General features: G+C 43.2%; 1 protein-coding gene across 4 annotated transcripts in view; it reads right to left on the reverse strand.

Moving 5' to 3' along the window:
- Positions 1–5755, reverse strand: part of Fam13b (family with sequence similarity 13 member B) — a 74994-nt gene extending 69239 nt beyond the window's left edge. For all 4 annotated transcript variants that reach the window (XM_042691905.1, XM_042691903.1, XM_042691904.1 and 1 more), the window contains exon 1: positions 5453–5755. The gene's annotated coding sequence lies outside the window, so the exon portion shown is untranslated. The remainder of the gene's footprint in view (positions 1–5452) is intronic.
- Between the last annotated feature and the right edge of the window lie 20708 nt (positions 5756–26463).

The following is a 26463-nucleotide window of genomic DNA, read 5'->3' on the forward strand; positions in this document are numbered from 1 at the left end:
ACAATTAACCACAGAAAGCCAGAAATGGAGTTGTGGCTCAAATAGTACAACGCTAGACTTGAGCTCAGGGAGAATACCTAGGCCCTGAGTTCAAGCCCCAGGCTCTGAAAACAAAAAAAATGTACAAAGGGACTGGAAGCCTGGCTCAAGGGATAGAGTACCACCAGCCTAGTAATAAGCATGAGGCCCTGAATTCAATCCACCACACCACCAAAAAAAAAAAAAAAAAAAGGGAGCTAGCACACAAAGCAGTAACCCAGTAAAAAAACAATTATTATTCTTTTTTCTTTTTTTTTGGTCGGTCGTGGGGCTTGAACTCATTATTCTTATTTTTACATATTCACCACTACATTTTCTGACCCAGAGAGTACAAAAATAAAGACTTCATGTTTGTTTCTACAGTTCCAAACACTAACCAAGAGCAGAACCCAGGTATCTGCAATCATTCCTGTGAGATAAGATGAATTCCATTTCTCAGAAGAGGAAGAAGCAAAAGCTCAGAGCAGAAGACACAGGTTCAATGGTACTAAGTATTGGTTCAATGGCATTAAGTTAATGAATACGGCCCTTATCTTAGGTGAAAAACTATAGTTGTCACTAACAATTTTTACTTGCAGCTGGCCACTGGTGGCTCACACCTGTAATCCTACTCAGAAGGCTGAGGTCTTTGAGATCTCAGCCTCCTGAGTAACTAGGATTACAGGCATGAGCCACAAGAGCCAGGCTCTGAGTATGTGTTAATACAGATATGACAGAAATAAGCTGTCAGTACTGATAAATAGGTGGCTAGAACCTAATTATAGGCCCACTATGTGGACATCTTTATCTTCAATTAACCAGCAAAATGCCAGAAGTAGAGCACCAGCTGTGAGCAAGAAAGCCTAGTGACATTATGGAGCCCTGAATTCAAGCCCCATTATCAGCATTAAAAAACAAAACAAAATAAAACCAAAACTGGTGTGTGGGTGGCCCCCACCCAGGCAAGAAAAGTCCCAGACTCTCCAATTTACCCCCAAAGGCAGGGAGTAGAGGTGTGGCTCAAGTGACAGAGAGCAACAACCTTGAAGCTAAGGGGCAAGCCCAGGCCCTGAGTTCATGAACTCAGGCCCCAGTACTTCAGTTCAAATAACTTTTAAAACTTAGCAATAATTTAGTAACAGGGTTAAAAAGTAAGGAAAAAAGGAGAAGAGAAACATTTCCTGCTTATCATGCAGAAAACTTAAGACTCCTCAAGCTGGGCGCCAATGGCTAACACTATACTGTAATCCTAGCTAGTCAGGAGGCTGAGATCTGAGGATCAAGATCTGAAGCCCAGATGGAACAGTAAAGTCTGTGAGACTTTTATCTTCAATTAACCACCCAAAAACCAGAAGTGGTGCTGTGGCCTAAGTGGTAGAGCACTAGGGACAGCGCCCAGTCCCGAAGTTTAAGCCCCATGATGAACAAAACAAAATAAAAAAATAAATAAACAAAGGACTTGGCTATTTCTCTGAAGGTCAGCAACTTGTCCAAGAAGCACAAGATGTCTATGACTAGCTTTTAGTGAAATGCAAATAAGAAACAATGTTTACAACCTTTAGTATGGCTATGGTTAACTAAACCAAGACCAAAGTAACTCTTGGAAAGAATATAAAGAAATTGGAATCCTTATGCATTGCTGATGGAAATTAAAAAAAATAAACAGTGGGTAGTTTTGGGAAAAAATCACTTCAAAATATTAAACATAAAATTACCGTGCGTTCTAGAAATTCCACTTCTGGGTATATACCCAAAAGAATTGAAAGCAGAGACTTCATCTAGGAAGCTGAGACCTGAGAAGAATAGTGGTACTGGTTTGAAACCAACTTCTAGCCCTGGCAGACAAAATTGAGACTCATCTCCAATTAACCAGCAAAAAGCAGGGAAGCCTATGCTTCCCTGGTTAATATGGCTCAAGTAGTAGAGACTTCAAATTTATTTTGACATCTATAGGTACAGAAACATTACTCATAATAACCAGAAGGTATAAAAATTGAAATAGCCAGGCACTGATGGCTGAGATCTGAGGAGAGCAGTCCAAAGCCAGCATGGGTAGCAAAGTCCGTGAGACTCTTATCTCCAATTAACCACAGAAAACCAAAGTGGCTCTGTGGTTCAAGAGGTAGAGCACTTGCCTTGAGCTGAAGAGCTGAAGGACAGCACCCAGGCCCAGAGTTCAAGCCCCATGATGGACAAAAATAGAAAAAAGAAAGAAATATGCAACAACAGATGAATGGATAAATAACAATGTGATGTAAAAAGATTTTTTTAAGCCAGGCACTGGTTGTTCACTCCTGTAATCCTAGCTACTCAGGAGACAGATCTGTAAGATCTGAGGATGAGGGGCTGGGAAGGTGGCTCAGTGGTAGAGCGCTTGCCTTGCATGCATGAGGCCCTGGGTTCCTGGGGCTGGGAAGGTGGCTCAGTGGTAGAGCGCATGCCTTGCATGCCTGAGGCCCTGGGTTCGATTCCTCAGCACCACATAACCAAAAAGAAAAAAGCCGGAAGTGGCGCTATGGCTCAAGTGGTAGAGCACTAGCCTTGAGCTGAAGAGCTGAGGGACAGCGCCCAGGCCCAGAGTTCAGGCCCCACGACCGGACCCCCCCCCAAAAAAAAAAAGAAAAAAAAAAAAAAAAAAAAGAGGCCCTGGGTTCCATTCCTCAGCACCACATAAGCAAAAAGAAAAAGCCGGAAGTAGTGCTGTGGCTCAAGTGGTAGAACGCTAGCCTTGAGCTGAAGAGCTGAGGGACAGCAGCCAGGCCCAGAGTTCAGGCCCCACGACCGAACCCAAAAAAAAAAAAAAAAAAAGATCTGAGGGTGATTCAAAGCCAGTTCCCGCAGAAAAGTCCAAGACTCTATAATCTCTAATTCACCACCAGAAAACCAGAAGTGGAGCTGTGGCTCAAAGCAGTAGAGCACTAGCCTTGAGCAAAAAAGCTTAGGGACAGTGCTCAGACCTGAGCACTCAAGCCCCATAACTGAACAACAAAAAAATAATAGAAGCTGGACACCAGTGGCTCATGCCTATAATCCTAGGCTGAGCTATTCAGTTAGGCTGAGATATTAGGATCAAGGTTCAAAGCCAGCCCTGGCAAGGAAAGTCCATAATTAATCACAGAAAAAGCTAGAAGTCGTGCTATGGCTCAAGTGGTAGAGCACTAGCCTTAAGCAAAGTTCAGTGACTGCCCACACCTAGAGTTTAAGCCACAGAACCAGCCAAAAAGAAAAAAAAATTAATGAAGTAATTTATACTAGTATACTCCCCATTTAAAAACTGGTGTACAATAAATGATTCAGGCACAGATGAACTGAAGTTATTTGTAAATAATGTGTCATTTTACTGGGGGGGAGGGGGAAATACTAATTCACTATATATTCAGTTCAGCCATTTTCTGTCCTAAGAAAGAACATTCAGGGGCTGAGAAGGTGGCTCAGTGGTAGAGCGCTTGCCTTGCATGCCTGAGGCCCTGGATTCGATTCCTCAGCACCAAAAAAGAAAAAAAGCCAGAAGTGGCGCTGTGGCTCAAGTGGTAGACTGCTAGCCTTGAGCTGAAGAGCTGAGGGACAGCGCCCAGGCCCACAGTTCAGGCCCCACGACCGAACCCAAAAATAAAAAAATAAAAAATAAAAAGAAAGAACATTCAAAAAAAAAAAGTGTAATGATTACTTAATCGAGTGAAAAGCTTCCTGCCACTGTAATATACCTTCCTACAAATGAAAAGGACTTAAACTGTGTCATGCAGAGATGTACCTGGTGAAACAACTGGAGAAAAACATACCCTAAATTTTTTTTTTAAGTCCAGATTAAGAAAGTAAAGGGAAGCCAGGTGTCAGTGGCTCAGGCCTGTAATACTAGCTACTCAGGAGACTGAGATCCTCAGATCTCAGTTCAAGAGTAAAGTCTGTGAGACTCATCACCCATTAACCAGAAAAAGCTGGAAGTGGAGCTGAAGTTCAAGTGGTAGAGTGTTAGCCTTAAGCTGGAAAAAACTAAAGGGCAGGGCCCAGAATCTGGTTAAGCCCGAATATTGACACCAAAAAAGAATAAAAGGAGGTATCCAATAATCATGACCAGCTCATTCAATCCCTTTCAACAAGTATCTACCATACTGTACTTCTAAGACACCTAAACCAGGGCTGGGAAGGTAGCTCAGTGGTAGAGCGCTTGCCTTGCATGCCTGAGGCCCTGGGTTTGATTCCCCAGCACCACATACACAAAAAGAAAAAAGCCGGAAGTGGCGCTGTGGCTCAAGTGGTAGAGGGCTAGCCTTGAGCTGAAGAGCTGAGGGACAGCGCCCAGGCCCAGAGTTCAGGCCCCACAACCGGACCCAAAAAAAAAAAAAAAAAAGACACCTAAACCAACAAGTATTTCAAGGAGAGTTGAAGGCACAACTTATTATTAACCCTTCCAGGATAGGTTAGGAAGGATGGGTGACAATGTTGTCAGACACTTTGTATTCATATACTGTTTTGTAGAATGGGAACTTCTTTGTACAACTATTTAAATAATAAAAAACGCTAAAAAAAAAAATTAACCCTTTCAATTAATTTAAAATTATCTAAAAATGCCTGACTTTTTTATAAACAAGTGCACCTGTTAATTTAGGTAAATAGCTGCAGTTTTGGGTGCCATTTTTTTTTTTTTAGTTTAGCTATTCCCAAGTACGGTTACTGTCTTTTTCTCAATTAGAGGCATAATGAAGAGAGAGCCACATGAAATTACACAAAGGTTTTTCCTAAATCCGTTTAATTTTTAATTGATGATAAACAAAAAAAAAAAAAAAGTTTAAAAAATCCCCACTGGGCAAGTACGCCAACCGTTTCAATTTCCTACAGCCTTACCTAGGAAACCAGGTTCCCCCCCCCCCATCTGCAACTTAATGCCCCAGGAGGTGACCCCCTCCAGCCACACACTGCACTCTAGATGAGGCCCCGGTGCACCAACAGCCCAATTTTGGCGATAATCTCTGGGGGATTTAAGGAAGTCAGCAACCACTCCTTTCACGTGACCTTAACAAGGGGCGCAGCTGAGCCCGGAATAAACCACACTTTTTTTTTTTTTTTCCGGCATTAAGTTCAAGGCCCAGCATGAAGGAAGTGAGCGCGGAGGTGGCGGAGGTGGGGGGCGCTGCGCCTTCTACTTCGCGGGGAGCCGGAGGCGAGGGGCACCGCCGCTCACGCGCACTGCAGCGCCTGAAAATAGAAGCCGGCCACACCCCCGCCCCAGGGTCACGGCTTCTTCTACCTCTCTTTCCACGAGAAAGGAGGCCCTTCTTCACGCCCCACCACAGGGCTGTAACCGCCGGCACTCCGCACCCCAAAAGGTGAAGCCTCCGGAGCGGTGCGGGCGAGGTGGGGGTTGCGGGGGTAGGGAGGGCCGCGGCGACCGGCACCGCGCGCATGCGCAGACCCGGGTACCCGCCCGCTTACCCACCGTTGGAACAGCGAAGCCCCGTCCCCCGGCCTCGGCCGCTTCTCCAGGACCCGCGGCGACGGCAAAAGGGCGAGAACTGAGGCCCTAACAGGCTCCGCGGCCAGCGAGTCTCTTCCTGAGGCGGCCGCTGGCGGAAAGATAGAGCGACGGCTGTGGCGCGGGGCCAGCCCGGTAACGACCCTCGGATATCCCCAGCGGCGGCGGCGGAGGAGACGCGGGAAAAGGGGCGGGAGCGGCAACCCAGGCAGCAGCTGAGGCGCGGAGCCTCCCTAACGGCGAGCGGGAGGAGAGCTCAGGGCGGAGGGCGGGTGGGGGCCGGACCGGACGTGACGTAGGGCGCAGGGGGGGCGGAGCGGCCAGAATGCTGGCAGGGGGCGGGGCACGCCTTCGGGCGGGAGCCCTGGCCGCCCAGTCCCGGGAAGCTCCTCGGCTAGGGACTCCGGGGCCTGGCTCGGGCCAGAGAGGGTTTTCTGGGGGCTCCCTGCGTTGGGAAGCCACAAAGAAGAAAGAGAAACTGGCGAGAGACATAAGAGAAATTAAGGGGAAGCCCAACAGTCTGAGAGGGCGCCCCGTCCTTGCTGGCGCGGGGGAGTCATCCCCCTCCTCCTCAGTACCTGCCTCCGGGGAGGAAGCTGGTGGGCCAGCAGGCCTAAGCGTTGTCGCTCGTTCCCATGTGGGTTAGCTGGGGGCTCTGGGCTGAACCTGTGGCCTGCCAGCTTCGCGTCAGGACGTAATCGAAGACTCCAGAGATCTTAAGAGAGGGTCCGGAAGTGTGGAAGTCAACCGACTTCCCGTACTAACGGCAGCTTCAGGGGCAGAGGGGAAAGCAAACAATGAGTCCTCGAGTTGAGGAGTCTGTCCCGACTTGGATACCTACACCAACCCTGCCACTAGCTCCCTCAGGCTTACAACCCTATGAATACTCAGCCCATCTCTTTTTCTGCATTAAGAGCTTGACACCTGTCTTTACCTCCTGGAGCCCGGTAAATCCTAGCTACTCGGGAGACAGAGATCTCAGAATCACGGTTCAAAGCTAAGCTGTGTAAGAAAATCCGCGGGACACATTCTTCAGTTCACCACCAAAAAGACAGAAGTGAAGCTTTGGCTCAAGTGGTAGAGCACCATCCTTCAGCAAAAATGATAAGGACAGCATCCAAGCTCAGTCTTCAAGCCCCAGTACTGGGTGAGAGAGAAGACAAACTCTGAATGTCAACATATAAACCACCACAATTCAAATGTCCCTACCTACTTGTGCCGGAAGCCAGTAACGTGGAAAGCGTAAAACAAGAATCTTCACAAAGCTTGGGGGAAGATTTATGAAAGACAAAGTCACCCTATGAGATGATCACTAAAGAGACCATGGTGGCTCCCAGGTTTCAAAAGAGAAACTTAAAAAATCTAACCCAAGTGTCATATGCCAGGTGATGCTGTCATAACTGAAGGGTGGGGGTCCTTCTAGACAAAAAATCTAGAACCACAGTATCTGAATAAGAATCAGGCCAGGCACAGTGGCTCACACCTGTAATCCTAGCTATTCAGGAGGCAGAGATCTGAGGATCTTGGGGGCCGGAAAGCCCATAAGATTCTAATCTCCAATTAGCCATCAAAAAGCTGGAAATAGAGCTGTAGTTCAAGTATTAGAGCACTATCCTGCTGAGTTTAAGCCCCAGGACCAGCACCAAAACCAAAAGTAAACATCCCAATCTGTCCAGGAAAGAGGTGAAATTTTGTTTGTTTTGCCAGTCCTGGGGCTTGAACTCAAGGCCTAGTCACTGTCCCTGAGCTGCTTTTTGGTCAAGGCTAGCACTCTACCACTTGAGCACAGCACCACTTCTGGCTTTTTCTGTGTATGTGGTACTGAGGAATCAAACCCAGGGCTTCATGCATGCTAGGCAAGTACTCTTAACACTGAGCCAGCTTCCCAGTCCAAGGTAACTAATTTTAATAACTAGGACCAAATACGCATGACCAGAGCAACTAAAACTCTTAGTTTGAGCTGAACACTGGTGGCTCACACCTGTAATCCTACCTACTCAGGAGGCTGAGATCTGAGGATCTCACTTTAAAGCCAGACCTAGCAAGAAAGTTAGACTCTTATCGCCAATTAACCATTCAGAAAACCAAAAGTGGAGCTGTGGCTCAAAAGTGGTAGAGTACTAGCCCTGAGCACAAAAGCTCATGGATAGTGCCTAGGCCCTAAGTTCAAGCCCCACAAATGAAAAAAGAAAAAAAAAAAACCTCTTAGTTCAAGCTAGAGGTGTGTTTCAAGGAGTGCTAGGACCTAGGTTCAATCCCCAATAGAACCAAAGATAATTCAGTGCAGTGGGGATGAATACTTATAGTGGGGGAGCACTTACCAAGCAGCTGCAAGGCCCTGCATCTGATCATCAGCACTGCACTGGGGGGGGTGGGGGGGGCCCGAGGGAGGAATAGAGAAATAGCACTCCAACAGACTGCTTACCTCTAATAGCCTTTTTATTTTTTTGCTAGGGCTTAATGAACCCAGGCTCTAGTTCTAAATATACCCTTTTATTTTAATTTTGTTTGTTATATAGAATCCCATACCTCAAGATCTTTTTGCCTTTGCCTACAAAGTAGCTGGAGTTACATGTGCCATACCTGTTCTGGCCTCTTAAAAAAAAAAAAAATCCTGGGGCTTTAACTCAGGGCCTGGGCATTGTTCCTGAGCTGCTTCTGCTCAAGGCTAGTACTCTACCACTTGAGCCACAGCACCACTTCCAGCTTTTTCTGTTTATGTGGTACTGAGGAATCAAACATAGAGCTTTGTGCATGCTAAGCAAGCACTTTACCACTAAGCTACATTCCCAGCCCTGTACTGACCTCTTAAGATACATAGTAAGATCACTGCCTTCAGAAAGTGTATCTTAGCAGACCTAAATTCTGCATATCCTTTCTAAACATAAATGACCTACACTCTGAGTCCATACTAAATTATCCTTTTCATTACCCAAAAGATCTCTCAAAACAATTAGAAGCAATTGCCTAAGGCACATGAGTGACACTAATATTAGCTATACAATCTTTGGCAATAAATTCAGAGCATCATGTATAAATCAGCTTCCATTCACTGGGTTGAATAATAAGGTTGCTTTATCCAAATTAATTTCTCAGAGCTTGATTAAACTTGAGTAAAGTGACATGTAAGTCTCTGAATCTGCCACAGTGAGGTTTTATAGTGTTCTGTGTATGTACTGTTGTATCTCTCTTTAAACATTTTTAAATAGGCCGAGCACCAGTGGTTCATGCTTGTAATCCTAGCTACTCAGGAGGGTGAGATCTGGGGATCACAGTTCAAAGCCAGCCCGGGCAGGAAAAGTCTGTGAGACTCTTATTTCCAATAAACAACTCAGAAAACCGGAAGTAGTGCTGTGGCTCAACTGGTAGAGTGCTAGCCTTGAGCTGAAGAGCCTAGGGACAGTGCCCAGGCCCAGAGTTCAAGCCTCGTGACCGACAAAATAAATAAATAAATTTTAAATAGAAGTTTTGCCTGTGATTCCATGCTTGGAGAATAGAACATTATGGTTGCTTCAAAAGCTTAATTGTAAATAAAAATCATAGTAAATTCTAAAGGTAAAAAACTTTCCTGATCTTCCCCCTCCCTTAGGCAACACAGACCCTTGTTGACGTAACTATGCTAGAAACTTTGTAGACAGTATGTAAACTCCCAGAGGGCAGGACTCCCTTGTACTTATGTGCCCAAAGCATGGGTTCTCGAAAATAAAGGAACTGATTCAGTACCTTTCCCCCTTGTAATATTGCAGAATACATTCTTGGAAGATATATTTCTAGATCCTACTTGATAATGTAAAATCATATATTCAACATTCAGGACTCTTAGATTATAATTGAAAAACAAAGACCAAAAATGTCTAACATTTACCATCTCTTTACATCTGTACAGTGGAAATAGATATGTCAGAGAAAGTTCTATGAATTCCTCTTAGGGAAGAGAAAGTCTTATAGTGATTTGAGTCAAAAAGTGAAATTTTAGCTGGGTACTGGTGGCTCATGCTACTCAGGAGATTGATATCTGAGCATCACAGTTTGAAGCCAGCCCAGACAGGAAAATCTATGAGACTTTAATTAACCACTAAAAAGCTAGATGTGGAGCTGTGGCTCAAGTGGTAGAGAGCCTTAAGAACAAAAGCTCAAGGATAGTGCTCAGGTAGGCACTGAGTTCAAGCCTCAGGACCAGCACACACACACACACATACACACACGTGAAATTTTTTACCCAGCTGGGCTCACTGCATTCTCTGGAAAGGAGAATATAGTCTTTTCTAGCCCTATTTAGTATTTCTCCTCTCCCATCTTACTAACCAGAGCCAAAGGGTCCATCTCCACAATTACTTCAGTGAGATATGGTGGAGGGGGAATCATAATAACTTGGTGCTTCAGTTAAAAAGTAGTTCTCAGTCAGGCACTGGTGGTTCACGTCTGTAATTCTAGCTACCCAGGAGGCTGAGATCTGAGGATCGCAGTTCAAAGCCAGCACAGGCAGTAAAGTCCATGAGACTTTTATCTCCAATTTACCACCAGGAAACCAGAAGTGGCATTGTGGCTCAAGTGATAGGGCAGTAGCACTGAGCTGAAGAGCTCAGGGACAGTGCCCAGGCCCAAAGTTCAAACCCCATGACCAACAAAAACAAAACAAAAAGTAGTTGTGAACCAGGGTGAGTTCCAGGTCAGTGCTGGGTCAGTGTTAAAACTGGACAAGTGAGGGCTGGGAAGGTGGCTCAGTGGTAGAGTGCTTGCCTTGCATGCCTGAGGCCCTGGGTTCGATTCCTCAGCACCACATAAGCAAAAAGAAAAAAGCCAGAAGTGGTGCTGTGGCTCAAGTAGTAAAGCACAGCCTTGAGCTGAAAAGCTGAGGGACAGCACCCAGGCCCAGAGTTCAGGCCCCACCACCGGACCCCCCCCCCAAAAAAAAAAAAACAAGAAAAAAAATTGGACAGGTATTAATGGCAGCTATTAAGGAAGCTACTAAACATCATTACATACACAAACAAGCTTCCTCAACAAAGACAATACCTTGTAACAAATAGAATTTATAAATTGATAAGAGAATACTTCAAAATAATATCATTTTTTTCTTTTCTCCCTACAAATACTTGACCTGTAGATAAGTATACTTTATCTATAACTAACTAGTGTCAAATACAGCATTTTATTTTTTTTCATTTTTTTTTCTGAACTGTAATAAACTTTTAATTTCTTCAATTCCTATAAGCATAACATTTCTGCTTCACTAGAGACATTACATCACGTTTTCCCTTTGTGGGCAAAATGCAGCATTTTAGATAGCTCTTTGGCCAGATGAAATGTGATTGGTATAAACCAATCCTCTGATTAGACCAGGAAAAATTTCCTCTGGCCTGTTCAGGAAAATTATTACTGAAATAGAATTTTTTTTTGTTTCTTTGCAATATAACTTTAAACTCAGGAAAATAAGCATTCTACCCAACTCTTCTGAGAGGTTGATGTCTCTCAGAAGCAAGACCATGAATCAAATCACCATAGAAGGAACATATATTTGCTAAACACTAGACATCCTAGTTCACACACATACAACACACACACACACAACACACACACACACACACACACACACACACACACACACACACACACACACACCACAGCAAATATTTTACTGCCTCCCCAGGCTTGCCAATGTCAACTGGGATGAGACTTAAAATCAGGAAGTAACCCTATATTGTCTCACTACAACTGAGTTCCCCATCATTTGCAGAATTCTAATGAACTTTCCCCATCCTTTACATTCATTTCATTAATTTCTTCCAGATGTAGCAAGATTTTTTGTGCCCTTGTGCAATTAGGAAGCTGAGATCTGAGGACATCATAAAATAGAAAAGTCTTTTTTTGTTGTTTTTTGGGTTTTTTTTTTTGTCGGTTGTGGGCCTGAACTCACACTGTCCCTCAGCTCTTCAGCTCAAGATTAGCCTTAACTCTAACACTTGAGCCACAGCGCCACTTCCAGCTTTTTCTGCTTATGAGGTGCTGAAGAATTGAACCCAGGGCCTCATGCATGCAAGGCAACCGCTCTACCACTGAGACACCTTCCCAGCCCAGTAAAGTCTTATCTCCAATTAAGACTCAAGACTTGCTGAGTGCTGAGGCTCACGCCTGTAATCCTAGCTACTAAGGAGGTTGAGATATGAGGATCATAGTTCAAAGCCAGCCCAGGCAGGCAAGTCCATGAGACTCTTATCTCCAATTAACCACCAGAAAACTGGAAGTGGCATTGTGGCTCAAGTGGTAGAGTGCTCTCCTTGAGCTTGAGGCTGAAGAGCTGAGGGACAGCACCCAGGTCCAGAGTTCAAACTCTACAACCCACCAAAAAAAAAAAAAAGATTCTTATCTCCAATTAACAAACAAAAAGGAAGAACTTGGGCTGGGAAGGTGACTCAGTAGTAGAGTGCTTGTCTTGCATTCATGAGGCCCTGGGTTCGATTCCTCAGCACCACATAAACAGAAAAAAGCTGGAAGTGGTGCTGTGGCTCAAGTGGTAGGGTGCTAACCTTGAGCTGAAGAGCTGAAGACAGTGCCCAGGCCCAGAGTTCACACCCCACAACTGACAAAAAAAAAACACACAAAACAAAACTAGAATCACAGTAGCCAACAAGTACCAAAAATAAACAAAAGGGGTGACACTCACCAAGAAGCATTGTATTTATAACCTGACATGGAATTGTAACTCCTTTGTTCAACTAAATTAATAATGATAATAATAAATGGAAAAAATAAACCATTTCATACTCATAACTGTTGAACTTGAATTAGAAAACCTGCATTTGAATTCTAGACCTGTGACTCTGGTCAGGTAACTTAATGTAATTGTACCTATTAGTCCCTGTTGGTTAAAAAAAAAAGGAAACCAGTCTTGGACAAAATTCAATATGCTCTGAAGAAAAGACACCCTCTTCAAAAAATGATTTTCTACATGGTTTACATAGCTTGGAAAACTAGTTATTCATAAAGATGATTAAAGTAGGCCTCTACCTCTCTGTACAAAACTTAACAAAATGCATAAAAAATCTTAATGTCTTATCTGAAGCTTTGAAATTACATACAGGAAAACATAAAGAAAATACTTCAAAATACAGGTATAATGAAGCCACTACTGAAATCAGTTTGGAGATTCAACAAAAAACTAAAATCTAGCTGGGCACTGGTGGTTCGTGCCTATAATCCTAGCTACTAAGGAGGTTGATATCTGAGGATTGTGGTTCAAAGCCAGCACAGGCAGCAAAATCCATGAGACTCTTATCTCCAATTAACCACCAGAAAACCAGAAGTGGCACTGTGGCTCAAGTGGTAGAGCACTAGCCTTGAGCTGAAGAGCTGAAGGACAGTGCCTAGGACCAGAGTTCAAGCCCCATGACTGGAAAAAAAAATTAAACTCAAATCTATGATACAGCTGGCCATACTGCCCTTGGACATATATCTGAAGGAGTGTAAATCAACGTACAAGAGAGGTACTAGCTAACCAAACTGTGGGATCAGCCTCAGTTCCCAAGCACTGGAAAATAGAAGGAATTGGAGAACATCATGTGTTTAGTGAGCTCAGCCAGTGTCAAAGAGCCAAATACTTCGTATTTTTTCTCATTTGTGGAATCTAGACTTAAAATGATGATGCTGATGATAACAATAATAAGAATGATAATGATGATAGGGGCTGGGAAGGTGGCTCAGTGGTAGAGTGCTTGCCTTGCATGCCTGAGGCCCTGGGTTCAATTCCTCAGCACCACATAAGCAGGAAAAAAACGCCGGAAGTGGCGCTGTGGCTCAAGTGGTAGAGCACTAGCCTTGAGCTGAAGAGCTGAGAGACAGCGCCCAGGCCCAGAGTTCAGGCCCCACGACCGACCAAAAAAAACAAAACAAAACAAAACAAAAATTGTGATTCTGTATGATTTCTGTGTGTATTTTTCATGCATTGTTTATATCCAATACCTTTGCCAAATACTTTTAAAATAGAACAGCCATGAGTTGCTTAAGACAAGATCCTCAAATTAATTCTATGTTTTTTCTAAACCCTTCATATGCAGCCTATTAACTCCTAAAATCTGTATCCATATTTAGCCTGTCTTCGCTGAAAATAAAGTCTGAGGTCAGTAATATTTTCAGTATAATATACTTTTAGTGTTATCAAAAAGTATTGTCTTTAGCCGGCGCTGGTGGCTCACGCCTGTAATCCTAGCTACTCAGGAGGCTGAGATCTGAGGATCGCGGTTCAAAGCCAGCCCGGGCAGGAGAGACCTGAGACTCCGATCTCCAATAAACCACCAGAAAACCGGAAGTGGCGCTGTAGCTCAAGTGGTAGAGTGCTCGCCTTGAGCTGAAGAGCTGAGGGACAGCGCCCAGGCCCAGAGTTCAAGCCCCACGACCGACAAAAAATATATATATATTGTCTTTATGAGAATGACAGTCTTCATCTCTGTAATAATTATGGTTCCAGAGCCATTTATTAAAAAGCATAGGTATATTAATAAGCACATAATTTCTATAAATTTAATAGCAGTGCAAGTGTTATATTCTGTACTATGTATACATGTGTTTCATGAAGTGCCTGGCTTATAATAATTTCTTTTTTTTTTTTTTTTTTGGTCGGTCATGGGACTTGAACTCTGGGCCTGAGCGCTGTCCCTCAGCTCTTCAGCTCAAGGCGAGCGCTCTACCACTTGAGCTACAGCGCCACTTCCGGTTTTCTGGTGGTTTATTGGAGATAGGAGTCTCACGGTCTCTCCTGCCCGGGCTGGCTTTGAACCGCGATCCTCAGATCTCAGCCTCCTGAGTAGCTAGGATTACAGGCGTGAGCCACCAGCGCCCGGCTAATAATAATTTCTTAATATAATGCTTCCAGATTTTTATATGTGAAACAATTGCGGATCTTGTTAAAAATGCCATTTCTGATTCAATAATTCTGGGATAGTACTTGAAATTGTTCATATTCAACAAGTTCCAAGACCATTATCTTCTATGTAGAGTGAGAGTTTCAGAGCCATTCAGAACTTAGAACAAAATTTAGGTAAAGCTTTAGTTCTTAAATATCATAATTACCACAAAGTGATATTTATACGTGATATGTCAAAAAAAATCTCACAGAAATATCTTTTGTCTCCTTAAAAATATAAAACGTCCGGACACCAGTGGTTCATGCCTGCAATCCTAGCTACTCAGGAAGCTGAGATCTGAGGATCACTATTCAAAGCCAGCTAGAACAGGAAAGTCTGTGAGACTCTTATCTCCAATTAGCCACCAGAAAACTGGAAGTGGCACTGTGGCTCAAGTGGTAGAGCCCTAGTCTTGCGCTGAAGAGCTGAGGGACAGCACCCAGGCCTAGAGTTCAAGCCCCACCACCAACAAAAAAAAAAGGAAAACTAATAAATTATGGGTGTGTATAAAAGTATGTTATGCCAGGTGCCGGTGGCTCATGCCTATAATCTTAGGTACTCAGGAGGCTGAGATCTGAGGATCATGGTTTGAAGCCAGCCCAGGCAAGACTCTTATCTCAAATAAACTACTCAGAAAAAGCTGAAAGAGTTGCTGTGGCTCAAGTGGTAAAGAATTTGCCTTGAGCTAAAGAGCTCAGGGACAGCACCCTGACCCAGAGTTCAAGTCCCACGACCAAACCAAAAAAAAAAAGTACGTTATACCCTGTATATTAGAATTTTTCTCACCCTCTCCTAGTGCTTTTAGAATCCTAAAAAATCTCTGCAAATGTTTGGCCTGTATATCTGGATTTTCATTACTAGAGATAAAGTCTTACGCAGAAACTTGTCTTAGCAGAAGTTGCCAGATACTAGTCTGTCTCTCCTGTGTTGGTTTGTTTGGTTCTAGGAGCTCTAACCCAAAACCTTATACAGGCTAAGCACTTGTTCTACCACTGAGTCTCTACCACCTGCACAGAGTCCCTTGTTAATTTGTTTTTGTTTTTATTTTTTTTTCCTTTTTATTCTTTTTCCTTTTCTGTTTATTTTATGGGGGCGGGGCCCGCTGGTCATGGGGGCTGAATTTGGCCTGGGCGCTGTCCCTCAGCTCTTCAGCTCAAGGCTAGAGCCCTACCACTTGAGCCACAGAGCCACTTCCAGCTTTTTTCTGCTTATGTGGTGCTGAGGAATCAAACCCAGGGCATCATGCATGTGAGGCACTCTACCATGAGCCGCCTTCCTGGCCCTCAGTTTATTTTTGTGCTAGTGTGCCAATCCTGAACTCAGAGATTAGGCACTGTCCCTGACCTTTTGTGCTCAAGGCTAGTGCTCCACTACTTAAACTACAGCTCTACTTCAAGGTTTTTGCTGGTTAGTTGGAGATAAGAGACTCACAGATTTAACTTCCCCAGACTTGCTTCAAATCATGACCCAGACAAGTAGCTAGGATTACAGGCGTGGATCACCAACCCCCAGCTGTTAATTTGTTTTAAAACTCTTGTTGCAATTTTGAAGATCTTCTTAACCTTCTATGTACAGTAAGTATAAGCACCCTTTTTCCTAAGTAAAGATGTTTATGTACTTATAGAATAAGATATAGCTATAAATAAGGATGGAAAACATCCACAGTTTTGCATACAGGCTATTGCTACACAAGGGGAAGGCAGTTATAACTACTCTCTGGTTCTCATAGTGAGCAGTGGAAATGCTGTCAAGCTCGTGCAATCGTCTTTCTTGAAGTATTCATCTCTTTATCGGAAGAAAGAAAGGGCTAAAAACCCATCAAAATTAAAACCTTCTGACAAAGGAGAAGCAACTCACCATTAGAGAGTAACATTGCTGGCTCCTCTGAAGAATGCACTGGAAATCTATCTGTGCCACTTTGCCCAGGACCATTGTGCCAGTACGCAAGAACGCATACTCTTCATAAACAGAAAATATCACTAGCTTAAAGGAGAAGAAACTGTTCCAGAGTGTACAAATCCCACGCCAGCAGCCAAAATGAAGGCAAATACTGTTCTGCTTTTAGCAACCCAAAGTAACCTCTGTGTCATTTATTTAGTCAACACATATTTCTTGAGCAACTATTATAAGCCAGACATTGTGATTGAGGATAATAATCATGATCTCTAGCCTCAAAAAGCTTCATCTTATGTATCTCTGAAACAGAATGCTTTTGGAATAGGACCAAAGTTAACATAATGTGGATTTCAGCTTCTACACTCACTCCCATAGCCCCTTGTGCCAGTCACATCTACTTTGGGGAGTTGAACAATTGACAACAACTCTCATCTTTGCCAAGTCCACATTTCTGGCCTGATAACTTTCACATTCAGTGTAGAACAATAAGTCAATGCGATCATTCATTGTAATTTGTTGTGACTTCTTGATTAAATTCCTTTGGTCAGCTAGATATATTTTTTCTATAATCAGAACTTTTACTGTTAGAAATAAATAACAAAGAATAAATACCCCTTTCTTCTCTTCCCTCTCTTTGTATCTTTGTAGGGAAAAGAAAAGAGTGTGCAGGATTCAGTGAGATGATGACCTTCTCTCTTGGCCAGAAATGCAGCCAGGATGGGGTTCTGTTATTCCATATACTCTACCTTAGGGCCTTTGTGCCATGTGGCTACCTAGGCTTCTCTTCAGGCATCTTTTACTGGAGCCACACCTGAGGCAAACTGGCAGCCCAAATGTTTGTAGACTGCAATCTGACTGCAAAGGTCTTACCAAAAACAAACACTGTAAAATCACATTCATTGAAGAGGAGGAGGAGGACAAGGAGTTTGAGGAGGAGGAGGAAAGAAGAAGAAGGAGGAGAAGGAGGAGGAGGAGGAGAAGGAGAAGAAGGAGAAGGAAGAGGAGGAGGAGGAAGAAGAAGGAAGAAGAAAGAAGAAGGAAGAAAGAAGAAATAATGGCCAGACATTGGTGGTTCACCCTTATAATCCTAACTACTCAGGAGGCTGAGATCTAAGAATCATGGTTCAAAGCCAGACTAGGCAGGTAAGGTCCATGAGACCCTCATCTCCAATTAACTACCAGAAAATCTGAAGTGGAGTTGTAGCTCAAAGTGGTAGTGTACTAACCTTGAGCAAAAGAGCTCAGGGATAGCACCCAGGCCCCAAGTTCAAGCTCCATGACTACCCTACCCCCAGCCCCCAAGAAAAAGAAAGAGAAAAGAAATGGTCCACGGCTTGACTAAATATATTGCTTTCTAGTAAGATTTTGCTATTTGTGTCTCCTTTGCATGTGTTGTTTCGTGCACCTGGAAACACTTTGATACTTCTGACTCATGAGCTAAAAAATATTTACTAAGTACTTACTATATGTCCCCATACTGTGCTAAGTGCTGGACATACAGCAATCAGCACTCTCCTTGTCCTCATGACCCAACAGTTGTTCAGTATCCCAAGTTTAGCTTAAGGGGCTGGGAAGGTGGCTCAGTGGTAGAGCGCTTGCCTTGCATGCCTGAGGCCCTGGGTTCGATTCCTCAGCACCACATAAGCAAAAAGAATAAAAGCCGGAAGTGGCGTTGTGGCTCAAGTGGTAGAGCACTAGCCTTGAGCTGAAGAGCTGAGGGATAGTGCCCAAGCCCAGAGTTCAGGCCCCACAACCAAACCCAAAAAAAAAAAGAAAACCAAGTTTAGCTTAAGTATCATTTATCTGGAAAGCCTTCTGTGACTCTGTTTAAACAGAAAAGGACACTCCTGCTCTGCGGGTCGGGGTTTTGCTCATGTTTCATTAGGTAGCATCCTCCCCACTACTAGACCCACAAAGGTTCTGTATCTTTATTGAGAGGGGCAAAAATCCTGACCTTCGTAGGGAAAAGGTGAGCACACCTGATTCTCTCCATCTATACCATGAATGGAGTTGGAACAAAAGAAGAAAAAAAAACAAAAACTCTTCTGAGTATTCCAAGGGTAACATAGAGGGGTTAGAATTCACAACACCTTTGTGACCCAGAAAATATTGAGCTGAAAATTAGTACCCAGGTACCTGGCATAAGCAAAAATAAATTCTCTCTGGAAATCCTAACGGTGTGGTTCCAAAGAATAAGACCTAAAATAAGTTGTAGGATAAGATCACTAAAAAATGCAGGAAACTGGGGCTGGGAGAGTGGCTCAGTGGTAGAGTGCTTGCCTCGCATGAATGAGGCCCTGGATTCAATTCCTTAGCACCACATACACAGAAAAAACCAGAAGTGGGTGCTGTAGTTTAAGTGGTAGAGCGCTAGTCTTGAGTTGAAGAGCTCAGGGACAGTGCCCAGGCCCAGAGTTCAAGCTCCACCACAGACAAAAAAAAAAAAAAAAATTGCAGGAAATACCTTTAGAATAATACTTACAATGAATCAATTCAAGCATTCAACAGCAAATATTAATAGACTTCAAGAAGTAGATAACAAGGCAGGTGTTGGTGGCTTGTTCCTATAATCCTATCTATTCAAGAGGCTGAGATAGTCTTTGGACTGAGGTATCAGGGGCAGATTATGGAGACTTTTTTTTTTTTGTCAGTGCCAGGGCTTCAATTCAGGGCCTGAGCTCTTTTGTTCAAGGCTGGGCTTTACCACTTGAGTCACACCACACACAGCGCCACTTCCAGCTTTTCCTGAGTATTTTATTGAAGATAAGACTCTCACCGACTTTTCTGCCCCCAAAGTAGCAAGGATTCCAACTTTGAGACACTGTGCTTGGCTTGAATTAAGTACTTTTGTCTGTTTTCTTACTCAGTTATTGTTTGTGGTGGTAAAAGAAAAATGTCACAGAGAAATGAATGAATACCTATAATCCAGGAAAGCTTCCTACAATCTAAAGAATTTTTTCATTATTAGGAATTAGGCATTTCTAATAAAAAATCTGACATGCTCACATAAAAGGAGGAGGAGAGGCAATGGAAGACTTTGAGTTCTGTGTCAAAAAAGGCCTTGGATTCTAAGACACTGCTGAGATTGTCTTACCTCTTCCAAAGTAGCTCAGGACCTTCGTTTTTCCTTTTCTTTCTTTGTCATCTTCAGAAGAGGGACAATTGGGTTTAATGATACATCAATATAAACCCTGAACCCCCAAACTATCAAGTGAAAGAGTTTTTTTGTTTTTTGAAACAAGGTCTTACTATGTAACTCAAGGTAGCCTAGAACTCATGATCCTCCCTCCGTCAGCCTACCAAATGCTGGGATTAGAGGCATGAGCCACCAAGCACAGTGGAAATTTTCTTCCTTTCTACTTGTTTGATTTTTACAGTGTTGGGATTGAACTCAGGTCATTGGCATGTTAGGCAAGAGTTTTATCACTGAGCTATAATCTGAGCCTGGAAGATTTCCTTTTTTTTTAATTTTTATTTTTTATTTTTTTTTTTTGTCGGTCGTGGGGCTTGAACTCTGGGCCTGGGCGTTGTCCCTCAGCTCTTGAGCTACAGCGCCACTACTGGTTTTCTGGTGGTTTATTGGAGATAGGAGTCTCACGGTCTCTCCTGCCCGGGCTGGCTTTGAACCGCGATTCTCAGATCTCAGCCTCCTGAGTAGCTAGGATTATAGGCGTGAGCCACCAGCGCCCGGCTTCCTTTCTGTTTATTTTTATTTTGTTCATTGGATTATATCCGTTATACAGCAGGTGTATATTTCATTGTTCCATTTCCACACATATTATTGCTATATTCCAATCAGTTTCACCCCCTCTATCAAATTTACCCACCCTATCATACTCCTGCACCCTTCACTTCAAGAAATCAACTTTCGCTGGGTTCTAGTGACTTGTGCTGTATCCCTAACTATTCAAGAGATTGAGATCTGAGGATCACAGTTCAAAGCCAGCTTGGAAAGAAAGTCTAAGAGACTACTATCTCCAATTAACTATCAAAAAGCTAGAAATGCAGCTGTGGCTCAAGTGATAGAGTATCAGCCTTGATGGAAAAAGTTAAGAGGCAGGTACCATCACACACACACCAGAATCCCCCATCATTTCAAGCCCAAAAATAAAAACTATTCATTCCCAGGTTTAGTTGTATAATACTAATACATAATCATTGGGAAAATTCAAAGAATTTAAAGAAGGACATACAGACTGGGAGAAGTAAGGTATAGTATCACATAAGCAGAAAAAGCCAGAAATGGAGCAATGGCTCGAGTGGTAGAGCACTAACCTTGAGCTGAAGATGTGAGAGACAGTGCCCAGGCCCAGAGTTCAGGCCCTATGACCAGCCAAAAAAAAAAAAAGAAAAGAAAACTTATTTCCAGTTTTCTCCATGTAAACAATAGTGCAACATGTATCAATATATTCATGTATAACATCCCAAGAAATAAAGTTGCTTAAACTTTTTTGGGGGGTGGGGGATCCGGTGGTGGGGCCTGAACTCTGGGCCTGGCTGCTGTCCCTCAGCTCTTCAGCTCAAGGCTAGCACTCTACCACTTGAGCCACAGCACCACTTCCGGCTTTTTTCTTTTTGCTTATGTGGTGCTGAGGAATCAAACCCAGGGCCTCAGGCATGCAAGGCAAGCGCTCTACCACTGAGCCACCTTCCCAGCCCAAGTTGCTTAAACTTTGACCAACAGTAGACATTATGCATATTTTCGCTTTTTACCAATTGGATGAGCAAAAAGAAATTGCATGTATTATTTAACTTGTGCCTACAAGTAAGGGTGAGCTTGATGCTCCCAGGCTTCCCTTACTGCATTCAGACAGTTACTTGTGAGACTCTCTTGCCTATTTTTCTGTGTTCAGCTTCCTCATTTTATCACAAGCTCAGCCATTGTACCTTTGAGCCCTTGGCAATCTGCCAGTTGCTACATTAAAATAAGTTATTTTCATAACTTATAAGTTAATAAATGCTCTAAAAGATGTTATTTCTAAAAGCAACCCATTTTGCAGAGGAGAAATTATAGAGAACATAGATAAAATTCAAGCCTTAGTCAAATTTACTCTGAAAACAGCACTTTCTTTTACATCAAAGAGCCTTGTTTTACCCAAGTATGGAAACCCCCTAAAGGGAAATAACTTACCCCAGCACTAGCCCTGTAGGTACCCATTTCAATCCACATCACTGATGGGTTTTTCTCAGCCCCATTCTTCTCTGGGAAAACAAAGTTGAAAGCTGCCCAAAAGGCAGTTCAAGCAAAGTTGGCTGCCTGTTATCTGTCCTTAAAGATAAAGAACCAGCCAGAAGGACAAAGGTCAAAGATAAATGAAATGGCAACACCAAGAAACATTGAGACCTTGGCCCCATTCCATCCCTATCATGGTGAAAGCAGAGGACTTAGAGCCTGACAAATGAGCAAGCCCTAGGTTTCCACTCCTCCCCAGCATCTACCAGCCCTGCTAAAGGTGGGGGAAGGAGTGTTTGTTTCTGGTTTGGTTTTGTTTTGTGCCAGTCTAGAGCTTGTATTCATTGCCTGAGCATATTCTCTAAGCTTTTGGGTGGTGTGTGTGTGTGTGTGTGTGTGTGTGTGTGTGTGTGTGTGTGTGTGTGTGTGTGTGTGTGTGTGTGTGTGTGTGTGTGTGTGTGTGTGTGTGTGTGTGTGTGTGTGTGTGTGTGTGTGTGTGCGCCCGCGCACACAGGCACCAATTCTAGGGGTTGAACTCAGAGTGTGAGTGCTGTCCTGACCTTTTTTTTTTTTTTTTGGTCAGTCCTAGGGCTTGAACAGCTTGGGCACTGTCCCTGAGCTCCTTTTGTAAAGGGTAGCACTCTATCACTTGAGCCATAGCATAACTTCTGTTTTTTTCTGTGATTAATTGGACAAAAGAGTCTCACACACTTTTCTGCTGGGGCTAGCTTCTAATCGTGATCTCCAGATCTCAGCTTTAGCTCCCAGCTCCCAGCTTCCCCAAGACCCTTATCTCTAATTAATCAGCCCCCACCCCCTAAAAAAAAAGTGCAGCTGTGGCTCAAAGTGGTAGAGTACTAGCCTTAAGCACAAATGCTCAAGGATGGTGCCCAGAGCCTAAGTTCAAGCTCCAAAACTGGTACAAAAACAAAACAAAACAATAGAAAAGATATTTCTTAGAATATCACTTACTTTTTTTTTCTGTTTTTTCAATCTAATTAACCTAATGAGAAGTACGAAAAATGTGATTTTTCTGTTCTTATAGTTCATAGTATTCATCTTCTAAAGAAAAGAAGATAGCGTAAATTTTGTTAAACCCTTTCCCTCTCTCCCTCTCTCCTTCCTTCCTTCTCCATCTCTGTTGCCTAGGATTCTAGAAATACTAAACCCCTATGAAGTGAATTAATATTTGAGATTGGTGGATGGATACATGGTAGCACATTAAACTAGTCTTTCAAGTTCTGTATAATTGGACTGGGAATGTAGTTTAGTGGTAAGGTGCATGCATGAAGCCCTGGATTCAATTCCTCAGTACTATATAAACAGAAAAAGCGGGAAGTGGCACTGTGGCTCAAGTGGTAGAGTGCTAGCCTTGAGCAGAAGAAGTTCAGGGACAGTGCCCAGGCCCTGAGTTCAAGCCCCAGGACTGGCAATAACAACAACAACAACAAGCTGGGCATTGGTGGCTCATGCCTATGATCCTAGCTACCCAGGAGGCTGAAATCTGAGGATCACAGGTCAAAGCCAGCCAGGGCAGGAAAGTCCCTGAGAGTCTTACCTCAGTTAACCACCAAAATGTCAAAAGTAAAGCTGTGACTCATGTGATAAAGTGCTAGCCTTAGGAGAAAAAAAAAAAAAAAACCTCAAGGTTCAAGCTCTAAGACTGACCCCCCAAAAATCTGCACAATTAAAAATTTCCAATAACTAAAAAGTGAAAAAAAAATATATGCAGGCAGTGGGCACTGAGTTCTTTAAGAAGCCATAGTCCTATTAGTTATCCAGCTAGCAGCTTTCAATGAACTTCACAAGGGCATTATAGATTCTTCCATAAATGCATATTATGATGGCAAATTCAACCTGAAGCTTTCAACTCTTTATTATTCCTTTTCTTCCTGCTCTTTTATTGTTTTCTGTGATAAATCTAGAGAGAACTATATCTTTGTTAGTTGGAGATGGACCTTTATCCTATAGGCAGAGACTTGGTAGGGTAGTTAGTTTCAGGATGTTCTAACAATATTATCAGAATCTTTTTCTTTTTTGAGGTTTTGTTAGTGCAACTCAGGCTGCCCTCAAACTGTTCCTATCTCAGCCTCCCCAGTTTAAGAATTACAGACATGCACCATTATGCCCAGCAAAATCTTAAGTCTTTTAACATTTAGGGTGAGCCGTTTTTGTTGTTTTTTTTTTGGGGGGTCCGGTTGTGGGGCCTGAACTCTGGGCCTAGGCACTGTCCCTCAGCTCTTCAGCTCAAGGCTAGCACTCTACCACTTCCGGGTTTTTTCTTTTTGTTTATGTGGTGCTGAGGAATTGAACCCAGGGCCTCAGGCATGCAAGGCAAATGCTCTACCACTGAGCCAACTTCCCAGCCCTAGGGTGAGCCTTTTATTGATAGAATCACCTTTAAATTCAAAACAATTCTCCTATTTCAAGACCCATTAAACTGGGTCACAGAAAAATAACCACTTTCCCAGGATCATGCAGCAAATGAATTCAAATTTCTTTCCATCAATGTGAAGCTCAACTACCAGAGCCAAGACTGATGTATATAGCTGCATTGTTTCCAATCAGTTGATCACCTACTTCAGATTGCTGTTGGAACAGTCCATACACCTTGGGAAACAAAGGTCTCCTCTCAGGGCCCACAGATTCTGTCTTGCTTCAATTTTTTTAAAACTAGGCTTCATGCTTGTTCAGCTTGTTTGCTCAACTGGCATTCTGCCTCATGAGCCACCAGCACCAGTGTCCTATTCAGCAGGGCACTAGTGACCATATTTATCATATATATATATATATATGATATATATATATGTGATATATATGTGTGTAATGCATATGTACCTGGGCACTGGTGGCTCATGCCTATAATCCTAGCTACTCTGGAGGCTGAGATCTGAGGATCACAGTTTAAAGCCAGCCCAGGCAGGAAAGTTCCTGAGACTCTTATCTCCAATTAACCACCAGAAAACCAGAAGTGGCACTGTGACTCAAGTGGTAGAGTACTCTCCTTTAGCTTGAGCTGAAGTGCTGAGGGACAGAGCCCAGGTCCAGAGTTCAAGCCCCACAACCAACAACAAAAAAAAAGAAAGCCATGTGAGAACCCAACGCCCTGAGTTCAAGCCTGGTACCTACGCACGCGCGCGCACACACACACACACACACAAACCATACTAAAAATATCCAAAACCTATACCTGCCACTATAGTACAGAGCACACATTTTCCCAGAGTGGGCAAACTGAAATAGACAGAGGGAAGATGGCTAGAAGAAAGCCCTAGTGTCCTTATCCTCACTTCTTGAGTTTTGTAGGGGAGCTACAGAGGCAATCAGTCTAACTCAGAGTTCCAGGACGGAAGACGATTAAGAAGTGAAACACTTCTGGGTCCCCAGGTTGCTATGACAAGCTTTATGGGATGCATTTGTCCAAGAACTGGCAGGAATTGCTCTTGGCTGCTCAGGGCTTCATGTCAGCCTCATCTCACTTAGGCTTTCATGGCTGAGGACCCTGAATGCTGACAAAAAGCTGAGGATGAGAGACTAAACACCCTTAGAGCCCCATGTAGAATAACTGCCTCAAACTGCAGAGCACCTACCAAGGGAAACCAAAATTTTCCTGTATTTCCTTCAAACATTTTCACAAGTACCTCACTTGCACCAGTCCTGCTACAAGTGCAACTAGTGAATTATTAGGGGGGAAATTTTTCCCATTATGTCTGAAACACATCTCTTCCTAGCCTTCCACAGAACAGAATACTAAGCAATGACAAGGGCAACCAATGAAACATGAGCTGAAAGCATTACCTCATCAGGGTAAGCAGCCATTGGCTGAATTATTCTGGAAAAGGCTTGCCGGCTAGTAAATTAACCCTGTCAGGGACACAAACCCTATTGCAGCCTCTTCTCAATCCCATAGTTCCTTTTCTTTTCTTTTTTCAATAGGGGGGGGAAATGGTTCTTGGAGAACAATAGACCTTTCTCTTTTTCATAGACACACCTATTTGTACTGGAAGGTGGTTATGAGAAGGTTTGTATCCCTCACAAAAAATTATTTGATGACTGAATTATTATCTGAACTAATATGTAACAGATTAATAAGTATGGGTTAGGGAGGAAGAGGCAAATAGAATGTATTATTAGTCTTATTATCAACCTGCTACAGAGTTGCCAGAGGGTCAAAGATTAAAACAAAAAAAAAAGAATATAAAAATCAAAGTATTTGAGGAAAGACTGGGAGGAAATGGACTTTGGGGGGGGGGGGTGGGTATCAAGGTTTGAACTCAGAGCCTTGAGCTTGAGAGGCTGGAGGCTGAAGCGCTACAATTTGTCGTTAGTCCTGCATTTTGCTGATTATTGGAAAGGGTCTCACAGACTTTTGTTCAGGCTGGCCTCAAATCACAATCCTCCAAATCTCAGCCTCTTTAGTTGCTAGGATTACAGGTGTGAGTCACCAGTGCCCAGTTCTGGACCATATTTTCATACCATAGCCTCTATTTTTAATGCAAGATGGCAAAATATATCTTAATTTTTAATAAGGCAGATAGCAGAGAGGAGAAAGGAAATTTAATACTGTCAATACAGATTATGTGCAACTATGAGAATGATATGGGTATGCTTTCTGTTGTTGCTGTTGCCAGACCTGAGACTTGCACCCTTGGGCTGGGTGCTATCCCTGAGATTTTATGCTCAAGGTTAGTGCTCTACCCCTTGAGCCATAGCTCAACTTCAGACTTTTTATAGTTAATGGAGATAAGAGTCTCATAGACTTTCCTGCCAAGGCTGACTTTGAACCATGATCCTCACATCTCAGCCTCCTGAGTAGCTAGGATTACGAATGTGAGCCACCAATACCCAGCAGGTATGCCATTTTTTGTGAGAAAGTTTGATTGGAATACAATGTAAACATCTGTGGAGATGTAATAATGAATTCTTCCCTTCTCCATACAGCTAATATAAGCCAATAAAAAGTAAATAAATTGCGCTGGGAATGTGGCTTAGTGGTAGAGTACTTG

This window comes from Dipodomys spectabilis, unplaced genomic scaffold (assembly GCF_019054845.1).
Source record: "Dipodomys spectabilis isolate Male_0828 unplaced genomic scaffold, ASM1905484v1 ptg000147l, whole genome shotgun sequence".
NCBI lineage: Eukaryota > Metazoa > Chordata > Mammalia > Rodentia > Heteromyidae > Dipodomys > Dipodomys spectabilis.